Source organism: Battus philenor, unplaced genomic scaffold (assembly GCF_028537555.1).
Source record: "Battus philenor isolate CCGP_79_NKW_IND1 unplaced genomic scaffold, ilBatPhil1.0.hap1 SCAF_29, whole genome shotgun sequence".
NCBI classification, from domain to species: domain Eukaryota; kingdom Metazoa; phylum Arthropoda; class Insecta; order Lepidoptera; family Papilionidae; genus Battus; species Battus philenor.
In genome coordinates, this window is record NW_027181692.1 from 2,964,006 (window position 1) to 2,976,817 (window position 12,812).

Genomic DNA, 12,812 nt, shown 5'->3' on the forward strand with positions numbered 1-12,812 from the left:
AATCCTTAATAGCCTGATTTACGAAAGTGATTTTTTTTAATATTACTGTGTTTGCTTAAGGGTCTAGATGAAGGGAAGAAATTTTTTTTAATTTCTTTGAAAGAATATTATACAACAGTAAAATCCGTACAGCCAACCAATAAAAAAAACTAATAGTAATGTGAACATTCGGTTTAAAAGATTGATATCAAAATTTAAACTCTAGGTTATTAAGGGTTAAAGATTTTACATCTTATAAAATCATCCCTGTATAACAGATACGAAAATATAAAAAACAAAGTTGCTGTTGGCGTTTTGAATCGGTTATATATTTTTAATAGTTCGCTCTTCCGCATGGTCCTAGTCTAAATAAATGGTAGAGCCTTTTGTCAAGTAGTGAACGTTATACAGTTGAAATAATTCTTGAAGATGATGATATTGTATCAGGAAGGTTTTACTTTCGAAGAGAAGATAGAATAAAATAAACTACGTGTAAACAGAAGATATAGGTTCTGTGGTGAAGGCACGACCAAAAGCTTATAGAATGTCCATTAACGTTATCATATCAGCTAATAAAAGCCCACTGTAAGGCACAGTCCTTCCATACTACCATAGTCGGTCTTGCGCTGCCTTTAGCCAGCGAGTTACTGCAATCTTAATCATGTCGTTCGTTTCGCATCAAGGCTCCCTTTACCTACCCATGCCGCTTTTTTTGGCCCCCGCTTTTGGAGGCCTCTCGTACCCCTAAGTTGGGATCAGGGTCTTTGTTTACAATAAAGTCTTTCAAGATTTTTCATCTTTATTCTTCACTCACTGTCATTCTTCTCAATTTCTTTTATTCTTACCTTATTTCCATCACATTATCTTTCATTACTTCTTGCTTTCATCGCCTTCTTTCCATCATCTTATTACTCTTAGGTGGCTAGGTACATTTTTTATTCTTTATTTTATTAATGACATATTCTTTTTTTTATCACAGTTTTCTTTGGATTGTGTTTTCTTAATACATTACTACACTTTTCTTATTCTATTTTTCCTGTTATTAATTGACTTGTTATATTATGTGCAGTTTATTAGGTACCTACTTATCTATACTGTTTTGTTTCTATTAACAGTGTCACTCACCACCCTACGAGCAAACGATAGGAATGATGAGCGAAGGTTGTCGTCGCCCATCATTAAGGCGATGCTCTCTAACTTTAACTTTACCTCCGTTTCCAGGGCACTGCGCATCCTTGCATATGCGACCCATGTCGCTTTAATGCCAATGACCATTCTTCAATCCATGACAACAAAAATAAATTTGAGATAGTGATTCTCTACCAGTTTAACCTAAGGTTATGGTGGTGATATTATTTTACTTACTTACCTGCAATAATCTGACCCTGGGCGCCCCCTCCGGCTTTTGTAGGCGCTGCCGGCGGTTCGGGTGTTGACTTGGCGGAAGACTTTGATTTCGAGGAATCAGACTTTTTATCCCCACACGGAGAAGACCCGCAATACACCTCCTCCACATCCGGGTTCTCCTCTACTTGCGGTTTGTACACAAACGTGGAGTACTATATTGTGTTTGAAATAAAAGAACATTTATATAGGATGATTGTTAATATATGTAGAAGATTTAAAGGGGTAAATTTATACATTTTTGTAACTCATATCATATTTCTACTTTATTATACAATAAACACGAAACAAACTTTTTTTAAAAAAAAAAACAGCCTTTTCTAAGCCTCTTAAAATGTACAGATGATTAAAAATACCAATAAAACCTCTAAAGGTGTGAATACATAGCTCATTTGTCAGCAAAATACTTCAAAACTTTTACACCTGTTTCATATCATCCTGTATCTCTATAGACCACTATGAAATTATTATTATTTGTTTTATGTTAGATTACGATAGGCCAATAATTTCTGGCTATACAAAGTCTGCATGGATAGTAAACAATAATTCATTTTAATAATAATCTGAATTTTGTAAACTCTTTTATTATATTGACTACCAACCGTCAAACTAGGAATCTTCAGTTGACCGCAGGCTCCGACCTTAGCCATGCGTCTCCTATATTTTCCCATTTCCTCCTCATCACGTTTCTTGTACTGTTTTAGTATAATTTTTCGCTCACTAGATGGCGCTGTACCAGTGCCTTTAACATTTTGCGCTTTTAAACCACCAACATTAGATGTTTGCAATAAAACACTGTAGGAAACAAATCTTCTTTGAGCCAAGGGCGTTTGGTATACATTATCTGCAAAATGTAATGAAATTTATAATATTTAATCATGTTTCTAGTAACGCCATCTAGTGAGCGATGTCAAATGTAAATAAAAGGCAGTGTAACATTTACCAGAAGTGGCCTAGCTCCTTGATAGTTCGTGCTATCGTTCGATTTTATATTATGAATAAAAGTTTACATTTTAAAAATGGCGCTTTGAATTAATATTGTATTTGGATAACAAGTCGACAGCTTTACGTCATGAATAGTTTTGTGTTTTATATTTTTGCGACAATTCGTCAGTTAAAAAAGTATTTTATTGTACCAAAATAAAAAAAATTAAATATTTACTCACTATGTATCTTAATCCATGTTTTCAAATTAAAATTTGTTATTACTTTCATTGTGAATAATATATTACGTCTTGTCAATATTAAACTGTTAATGTCAACGCTAGAATACTTTTTTAAAGTTTTTTTTTTAATTTGAAACGGGCGAGCGAAAAGTATTCAACAAGAAGGTCTAATGGTTAAAAAGTAACAATTTATATTTAAATTAAGTGTAGTGGTAAAAAATTGTAAATTATTATTAATTTTCATTAATTTATTATTTTATAAAAAAATATCATCATTATTTGATTAAATTTTATTATAAACTTTGTCTTACTATAAATATTGTTACTCAGAAAAACATTTTTTTTATTTTACTTAACAATTATTATCATAATAGTGTGTTAATTTAATACATTAATAAAAAATATCAAAAATACATAAAACTTATTCTAAGTGCTCTTCATTGGTCTTTTAAACGTTGCCAGTTGTCAATAGCAGCACGCACTTTTTCTACGAGGAAATGCTTTACTAGCAAATGCATGAATTGTTTCAGTGACTCAAAATTATCATGACATTTAAAACAAGACCTATTCTCTTAAACTGATTATTAATCATAATCTATTCTATAAATCAGAATCATTAAGATCATGCCTAGAAGACGACTAGGGGCAGCTTAACCTTTAGTGCAGGGTGTGCAATGCAAACGGGCGCCGCCGTTTTAGGGGGCGGCGTGGCGCTCCCTGAGACGGCTGAGAGCATCGTCTTGGACCATCATTGTTGATGTTGTTGTTAAGAAGAAAGGCCGTAACTAATACCATACTGTAAGCTATATCTATTTATAAAATAGCTTGTTGGAATATGAAAAAACTTTCTTGTTACGACGTCAAAGTTATAGCCGCGGTGGAAGGGGTCAGACCTAGGGGGCGCCAGGGTTTCATTGCACACGGGCGCTACACGAGCTAGAGCCGCCCCTGATGACAGCCAGTCTTCAGCTCTGGTGAAGTTAGAAACATTCGTTTCTAACCAAGACTGGGTGGATCAAGCTTTATGACTAAGCACCAACTCTTTCTGAAAGGATAATTCTTATTTATTGAACATGGTGTTGTTAAGTAATATAACTACTTCCTCAAGAATGGTATCTTGATATAATTGTGCTAGTGTTTTGATACCTTTTACACAAAAATATGGCTCAGTCATTCCTTCATAGCTAACACACCATCAAACCTTCACTGGAGTCGGATAATGCCCACGTTATACTCTGTTGACTAATTGGAAAGCTTCTTCGGAGCTTACAGAATAAATGCGATAATTTTGTTTGTTAAATATTTCTCTAACGTAAAAATTTTCTCACCCGTAAATAATACTTTTTGGTGACCTCTCTTTGCGTAGCGCATAAGTGTTTTTATTTAACCACTCTATTTTTTTTTATTTTTATTTAAGAAATGACCAGTGCGTTTATTATAAACTGCGAGTTCTAAAACATCTTTTAAATACGCAAAATAATTTGTTATAGTTGCTATCTTAATTTGACGAGATAAAATCTATTCCGTTCGGATAAAATTTCTTCGAATTCTTTCCTATGCTGGTTTGTTCGCCCTTTTCGTGCGAACAATAAAAGTCACATAAAAATATATTGAATTTGCAATAATAAAAAAAAAGATAGAGATTATTTAATTTAATTTTCTGTTATTAGCACCAACGTATGTTGATTTGTGAATGTTTCCAGAGGATGGGAAGCAGCAACCACTGCATACCATAATATATCACTGCGATGGCCAACTTCCTTACCAAGCGTGGCGATAATCAGTAGACGAGTGTATAAAAGTTAAGATGCAAAAAGGAAAGATAGAAAAATATTATACATACATACATAAACAGTGGTAACCCGGAGATAGAGGATTGAGACTTGAATTCGTAGGTCGCGGATTCGACTCCTGGGATACGGTCTTAGGAAATTCACACTTTGTGCATTAACTATATAGGAATGCCAATTATGTTAATATTAAAATAGAAAAATACTATACACCACACCTACATGAGCAAAGGTAGCCCAGCTGTGGAGGACAGATTTGAGATCGTAAGTCGCGGGTTCGATTCCAGAGATACAGTGTTATAAAATAAACATTTTATGTATTAATTATATAAGATTGCCGCTGTTCAAAAGGTATATATATAGGTCTTGCAGTGAACGGCTATTGGCTGAAACGTCGACTTTGATTTATGGGCAACTTACATACTTCTTGATTTTACATTTAAGTAACAATGGCTTGTTGTTGGTTGGCTATAATAATGAAGATATGATCATCATCATCTTTTCAACTGAAGGACATGTAGAACATTGGACCTCTACATAGGCCTGCTCCGCCAAATTCTAATAGAGCCTGTTGGAAGCACCCTGCATCCAGCTTTTTTTGACGACCACTACTAAGTCATCTGTCCACCTTGTGTGCGGATGTTCTGCGCTGTTCATGCTGGTCTTCACTCATGAACCTTATGGAAACCAGTGGCTTCTCCACTGCCACTTCGTATTGCTAATTCGCTATGCTATCGTTTCGATCATGTACAAATTCCTGCATCTAGGAATGAATTAAAACTCGTTATGAAATTAGAAAGTAGTGTATCGAGAAAATTGTAAGGATATCTCAGGAAGAGGGTGAGTGGTGCTATTCTTCATGGTGAAATCCTGGACACAACACATCATTTTTAAAACGTCAGCCGATAAATACGCACTGCAAGATATAGGCCTCCTTGGAGCAGGATAGTTTCTTATTAGCCACCTTTTAAAACATGTCAACAAAAGGGGGAGTACTATACTTCAAGGTGTACCTTCGGACACCACACATCACCATCATCATGTAGACCGATAGACTTCCATTAGAAGGCATGGATTTCCTCCAAAAATTTCTATGATGACTTCCTTGTCCTTCGCGCATTCAGCGATTTCCCGTAACCTTGACTACCAATACTATGTACTTAAAAATAATTAAACGTTCGTTATTATAAAGAATAAATATTCGTTTAACCTGCTTCTTAGTACAACAAAGAAGAGATATAATATAGAATATTTTGCTGTGGTCGGAAAACGTGGCGAGCCGGGTGGAGTAGTTAGTCCTGAATAATACAGACGACCGGGTCGCCGGTCGTACGTAATTATTCAAATGATTAACACCACACGACTCGTCCGTACCAGCCGTGGTGTGGTGGGGCCAGTGGGGCGTGTGGGATTCACCACCTGCTCCGACAATTAACCCTTTACCCCCCCCAAGTTTTACATAAACCGACGTCATGCGTCGTGTTGCTCTCTATGAATAATTTAACACGAGTCATTGCGTGTATTCAAATGCGTATTTTATATTTATTTTTTCAAAAATATTAGAACGGTAATTATTACAAATTACTATTAAATATTTCATTCGAGAGATTTACGATGGTTCTGTTGAAATGAAGAAGGCTTTTCTCGGAGCTTAGCTATGAGATCGAATCAGAAATGAGAAGGTCCATAGAAAAAACAAGGTGATCGCTCTAGCTTGAAGAATGAAGCAGCATTTGGGGATGTGGAAGGGAGGGGGGGTTTATTGCTTGTGCAACCGTTTACCTTTGGGATTCGAGGAACTTGAATATCGACCTCATGGTCCTCATGGTTGGACCGAAGACACAGTTAATGTCGTGACAATTTGCCAGATGCAGCACAGGTCATTGTGACGAACTTTACAGGTTGCTTAAGCTTTGTATTGGGTATCATTCGTCACTAATAATGATGACCATGAAGAATTACCGCTCTTCTTGGGATATCGTAAAATGCGAATAGACCACAATATCTTCCACCGTGCCAGTCTCTTGACCACATTTAATAGCATGATGGTTGGTTAAGGATAGACTAAACTCGGCCGTAAAAAAATTACAGATAATTGTCGAGCGATGGTAATTCGACAAATTTATCGCTAATTTAAGAAAGGAAATGGCTACAGGAGCTCAGAGAAGCTAATTGACCTGTAAAGGTTAAGAGTGGGAGGAAGCAGGAAACCCATTACTTAACAATTTCCCAAAAAACCATCTCTGCAGGGATCACGACCTTCAACGACCCTTTAATGTATATCAAAAATAGGAGAGAGAATGCATTAAATAAAAAATAATAAATTCACTTTGAAATATAAAAGAATAAAATAATTAAAAATGAAAATAAAATACTAATCTTTTTATACAAAACAAAACAAAATTAATACTACTATGCAACATTTAAATCCGTTAATATTTCTTAATGAGGTGTTTAAATTTTGGTAAAGAATTATTGGATGTAAAATTGGTGCCATTCCATGCAAGCTTCGCGCAAAATACAAGTAGAAGTGGAACCCATCAAGATATGGAGGGAAGTAAAGCCCAAGATCTTTACGGGTTTAGGTGAATTACAACCAGAGTATGTATAAGTTATTTAAGACAAAGGCGTAGATCGAAGTGTGGCTGTGGCGGTGTATTTACATGTATACAAGGATTATTTACAATTTACAACTTCGATCTGAATTCAAAATGGCAAGAACAATCTAACAAAAAAGTAGTAGTGGCCAGTAATACGGAGTAAATGCTACGGATCAAATTGAAAATTCACTGTGAACACTCTCTTACTAAATAGGTCGTAGGATAAGCAGTAATGTTGTTTTAAAGATACATAAATAATAACTCGTGTGTCGGTTTTTAACAGAACACGCCATTGATTCGTTAGTTATTGGATTGTTCACACAGCGGTGATGGTTTTCAGAGAACATAGACACCGTGGAGTCGTTATTGTTATTTAATATTTAATAATTAGTTTTTCTTTTAATCTCGAAACGATAGTTTGGTAAAAACTTCTATTTTATGATACAAAATATTAGACAGTACTGCCTATAGTTTGTCTTCTCGATAAATAAAGTGAACTGCATAACAAAATGTATTTACAGATGTTAATTTTGGAGTTGGAAGGTTTGTACCACCAGGTAACTACAAATTTTAAACTTCCCGGAATGTGTTGCGTATGATCCAAAACAAAGTTATTGCAGGTATTTTTAATAACACAAATTGATTAAATACGAAGTTTCTAGTTTTAGTTAGTGACCTAGAATCTGTTCAAAGTAGTATACAATAGTTTTTGGTGTTCGATCATTTCAACCATCTTCAAATCATAGACTTCAACTGCAAGACATAGGCCTCTTTCAAAGATATTTATGACGGATATACTATAATCTACACGCTTGTAAGACGGGTTGGCAATCACAGTGTGGTATTATGATATGCAAAGTATACTGCTACCCATCCTCTGAAAACTTGTATGTGAGCAGTGACAATTATTTATAATTGATGCACAGTGTGAGTTATTTATAATTGTACCACGGAATTCAAACCTGCGACCTACGATCGCAAGTCTCAATCCTCCCCACTGAGTTACCAATGGAGTTGTCACAGGAGAACATATTTTCAAAATTTGAAATTTTTATTGTCACATATACTTAATTATATGCCCTCACCTTCATGTCTCTCATCTCCATCCAAAGGTTGTCTGGCAGAGATCACCTCGAGCAAGAAGACCACCTCTTGTACCTCTATATGAATTGTTTTTTTTTCTAGTTATTTATATATTTATGTGGAATGGAACGTTAGAGCATGCGTGAATAGGAACGACAGATGGTACAAGCGAGAGGAGTGTAAGAGGAAGGGAGACACATAATGTTTGAACGACGAAGGAGCGTGCGCAGTTTAGGTTAGGAGTTCTTTTTAAAATAAATATTTGTGCCCCACGAAATACTTTAAAATTCAATCCCTGCATTCCGATTACCACATTTATATATATATTATGATAATTATAAAGAAAATATGTGTTAAATGTATAAACAATAAATGTAATGTTGCAAAATAAACCAGTAAGGAAACCTAGAATGTAGTGGTTGAGGATGGATGTATGGCTAATGGAATGAAATTGAAAGTCTGGGAAAATTGTAGAACGAAAGAAACAATACGACAGATAATATGATGCATGAAATAGAAGAATGATAATAATAAAAAACGCAATATCCAAACTAATCATGCATAGCGTCGTTTTGTAGGTTATGTCAAGACCTTTCAAATTATGTATAGTATTACCAGATACGAGCTCTGTAGCGCTTTGTACATAGCCGCGAAATTCAAAAGACAAAAAAGCGGAATGGAGATATTTGACAACCTATTATATATATATATATATATATATATATATATATATATATATATATATATATATATATATATATATATATATATATATATATATATATATATGTATGTAGATATTTTATAAAATAACTAAAAAGCAAGAGTCTCGATAGTTTTTCCTGTTCAAGTTACTCGATCGTTCATAACGTGTTTCATCCGAGTCACCCATAAGCCTCAATTAAACACACGCCGCCATATTGGCTCGCGAGGTTGTTTGCCGCGCGTTTGTATCGCCATGACACTTGCTTTCATGGCGTGATTTATGACTGACAAAGATTTTATAGCTTTTATTCACTACACTACAGTATTTTATTTATTTAATGAAACATATATTAAAGAAAAACTTAAACTTTAGTAACTTGGATAGATACATATAGAGACAGAATCCTGGACCTCTCAACATATGTGAAAAGAAAAATGCTCTCAAAATATGCTCAATCAAAAAGTGTATATTTATAATTCGAACGAAACAGTGGTCGTAGATCTATATAAGACCTGGTTTAACTTCAAACACACCGCTCAATTTCCCTTATAGAATGCAGTATAATAAACGAAAAAAAAAAAGTTTCTACAGACATATTTACACATATATATATACGTACATACGTATGTACATATATAACAATTTAATGTCTTCAAATGTATTCTCTAATTTCACGTAAATGTAAATAAAATTTTAGTTATAAAATAAATAAGTAATGTATTTATAAAGCTAAACGGCGAATAGAAATGAACACACACATTTCTATTAATCTATTAAATTCCTTTATGATGTTTTTTTAAGTTAGACGTTTTAGTTCAGTCAGTTATTATAGACATTTTCGCCATTAACCTGGTGAGGTAGGTGTTCATATCTGCGACAGTTCCACACAGCATTATAGAAATTTTCTAAACAATTTTATTATATTGTATTAAGTATTTATTCTTATTTTATATTTTTTCCCGTACTGGGACGATATTTTTCTTTATGTTTTTTCACTTATTTTATTTATCTTCTGTTCTTATTAGTCATCTTTTGTTCTTCTCAAAGTAAAATTTTCCATTATTTCTTTCCATACTTTATTTTCCTTGATTATTTAGCCTTTCTTATTTCGCCTTTACCTCCTGAATATTACCTTTATTTACATTTTAATTTTGTTTACTTTTTAATTAACATTTTAGCTTTTTAATTTGTATTTTATATATTTCGCAGGCAATAAAATTTATAATGTCACATATAAAGACAAAGTAATGAAAGACACTTGATTTTTTATATAGTTGTGATGAAATAGGCGTTTGTCTTGCATCTCACTTGATGGAAAGTGTAGATGAAGACGAAGGTGGTGCACGCTTATACAAAAGAAACCTGTTCACTCTACTCTTAAAGGCTCCAGAGTTCAACTCATCAGGAAAAATAGACCCATGTAGTTCGTTCCAAATCTAGGCGACTCTTACCAAAAAGGAGTTGTCAAACCGTTTAGTTCGACTTTTAGGTATATCAACAATGTATGGATGAATCTTTTGCCCGCGCCTAGTAGTCAGATAAAGGAATGGAGATGCTTAATCAGTTCGAAAAGAGCTTTCGAGCACACTACAAAGCGCATCCTTTAAAAAAGCAACAAGCTGGCAACTCGACGACGACACTCATGATTAATTTCAATAAGAATGACAACTGCGACAAAAGAACTGAAAATTAAAATCGGATAAATATTAAATCTATTTCTATATTTTCAGGTCATAGACACCCACTGCAAACTATGTGCCCCCTCCAAAGATATCTTTAGGGGGATATACCAAAATAGTTACGCTTGGAAAGCGGGTTGGCAATAGCAGTATGGTATCATGATACGCAGAAGCTGCGGCTCGTCTTTTAATATAAAATTGTACCCTGAGAATCGAACCCACGAAATCCATTCCCAAGTCTCATTTCTCTATCGCTCGGCTGCCACTGCCCACGCCTACCAGTAAATACCTAAATTTAATTTAAAAAAGTTAACACGTTATTATTATTTATATTTAAGATATTTATTAATTATTTGAATACTATATAAATTATATCTATTAATTTACTAATAATATATATTATATTTTATTGTAAAAGTATGTAATTGAATTAAATCGAATACTGTTTATTTTTGGAATGTCTTTACGACGTCGAGTCGAAAATAAGATGGCCTTTAGACGAACCAAAGAGAGTCATCATGGCCCAGAAGATTGGCAAGTTAAGTGGCAATGTGGAAGCCAAAGAGCGTAGAGTTGATGAATGCTGAAACCTGAAGGTTCTGGAGTAGAGACCAAGAAGCGGCAAACGCAGGGTAACACATGCAAGAAGCATGACCTTGTTAAGGTTGTCGGAAAATGTTGTGTTGGCAGCTTTCAATGGGTTTTATTTGGAATTTATAGGAGATGCCCATATTCTTTTTTTTATGGTCCCCGCTGTTAGGGACCTCTCGTTCCCCTATCTCGTGTGGGACAGGGACTTTTTAATTCTAGTAATTAATTCCTATTTTTTATTTATATCATTCTTCTCTTTCATATATCATCTTATCTGTCGTGATGCCCATGTTCAGTCGTGTTAGTCTTGTTATTAATCGTATTATTGATGTGTCATATTAAACTCATGTATCATCGAAAATATCTTAAAAGTGTTAAAATGAAACAAATAAAATGTTTAGACATTTATTTGTTTAGTCAAGTTCGAACGAAACACAAAGCACCTAACACATAGCACGTAAAACTCTAATAACACTCCATTAACTATTCAACCCGCATTGTTATAGTTTGTGGTTGCGGTTCTCAAAGTTTTGTACAAAAAAATTACAATTATTTATTTAGTATTTATTTATACATCTCATCATCATCCAGGTGTACGAGGTCCAGTATTGCACAAAGGCCTTTCCATAGATAAAAAAAATATTTGGTTGCGACCTGTATCCAACGAGATCCTCCTATCTGACAGATCTGCAAGCAATAGTTTATCAAGGTATTGATATATCACCACTGAATAAGATGATAAGTGAGAAAATGAAACTTTTCAAGAGAGACGAAAAACTAAACTAGTCCTTATTAAAGCAGTGAAAATTTTTATAAGAACATGAGTGTTTCTATTCTTATCATGTCGGATCGGAGTGAAGATTTTACTTATATCATATAATACTTTTATTCGTATCCGCACTTTATCTTGTTTATTTAGAGAAAAAAAAACTTTGCCTACCACCGCCATGTTTAGTCAGAAAATATTCATAGCAAATAATAAATATATTTACTAAACGATTTGTAATTAAAATATTTTATAAATTTCTTTAAGTCATACCTGAATAGGTCTGACGTTAGATATATGTTCATATGAAAGACAGAGATAGCCTATTGACACAAAATCAAATTGACATTTAACAACTATGACTATTCATATAAATAACGGTTTGCTTTTTCTAACGTTAATGTGACTTACAGATATAAATTTTAAGTGGTTTATATACATATATGTAGTTATATTTAAATGGGAAAATACCTTACGATATTATGTTTATCAAGTTATAAACATTTAGCCAAAGAGGTACTCCATAGCAGCGGGCAACGATTCAGTCCAGCTCTTTGAAAGTTGAAGCGAAATAAATACATTTAAAAAACTTTTAAGTTAAACGGTTTTTTGATACCCATATTGTGGTGGTTGTGGAATAATATGTACCTAGTCCGCCATGTTGGAACGGCGTCAATCTTGAATTTTAAATTTTGACATAATCATCGTGTTTTAACAGTGTAGCCTTTTTATTTGATACCCATATTGAGGGGGTTAAGGAAAAATATGTAATCCGCCATTTTGTATCGGCGGCCATCTTAGATTTATAATGTTATTGATTTTATTATTTTGTATTGTCATCTAAATTAAATGTGTGTACCAAATTTCAGATCAATCTGACAACGGGAAGATGCTTAAATTTTAATTTCTAATTTTGACCCAAACAAATTCCGTACGGGTCGAACTAAATAAAACCGTTTAAAAATAAAGCCAAAGTTTGAGAATCGCTGTACAGTGTCATAGGGCCATTCTGACGGCGCGGAAAACTCGCGGGCGTGGCCGAACGTCG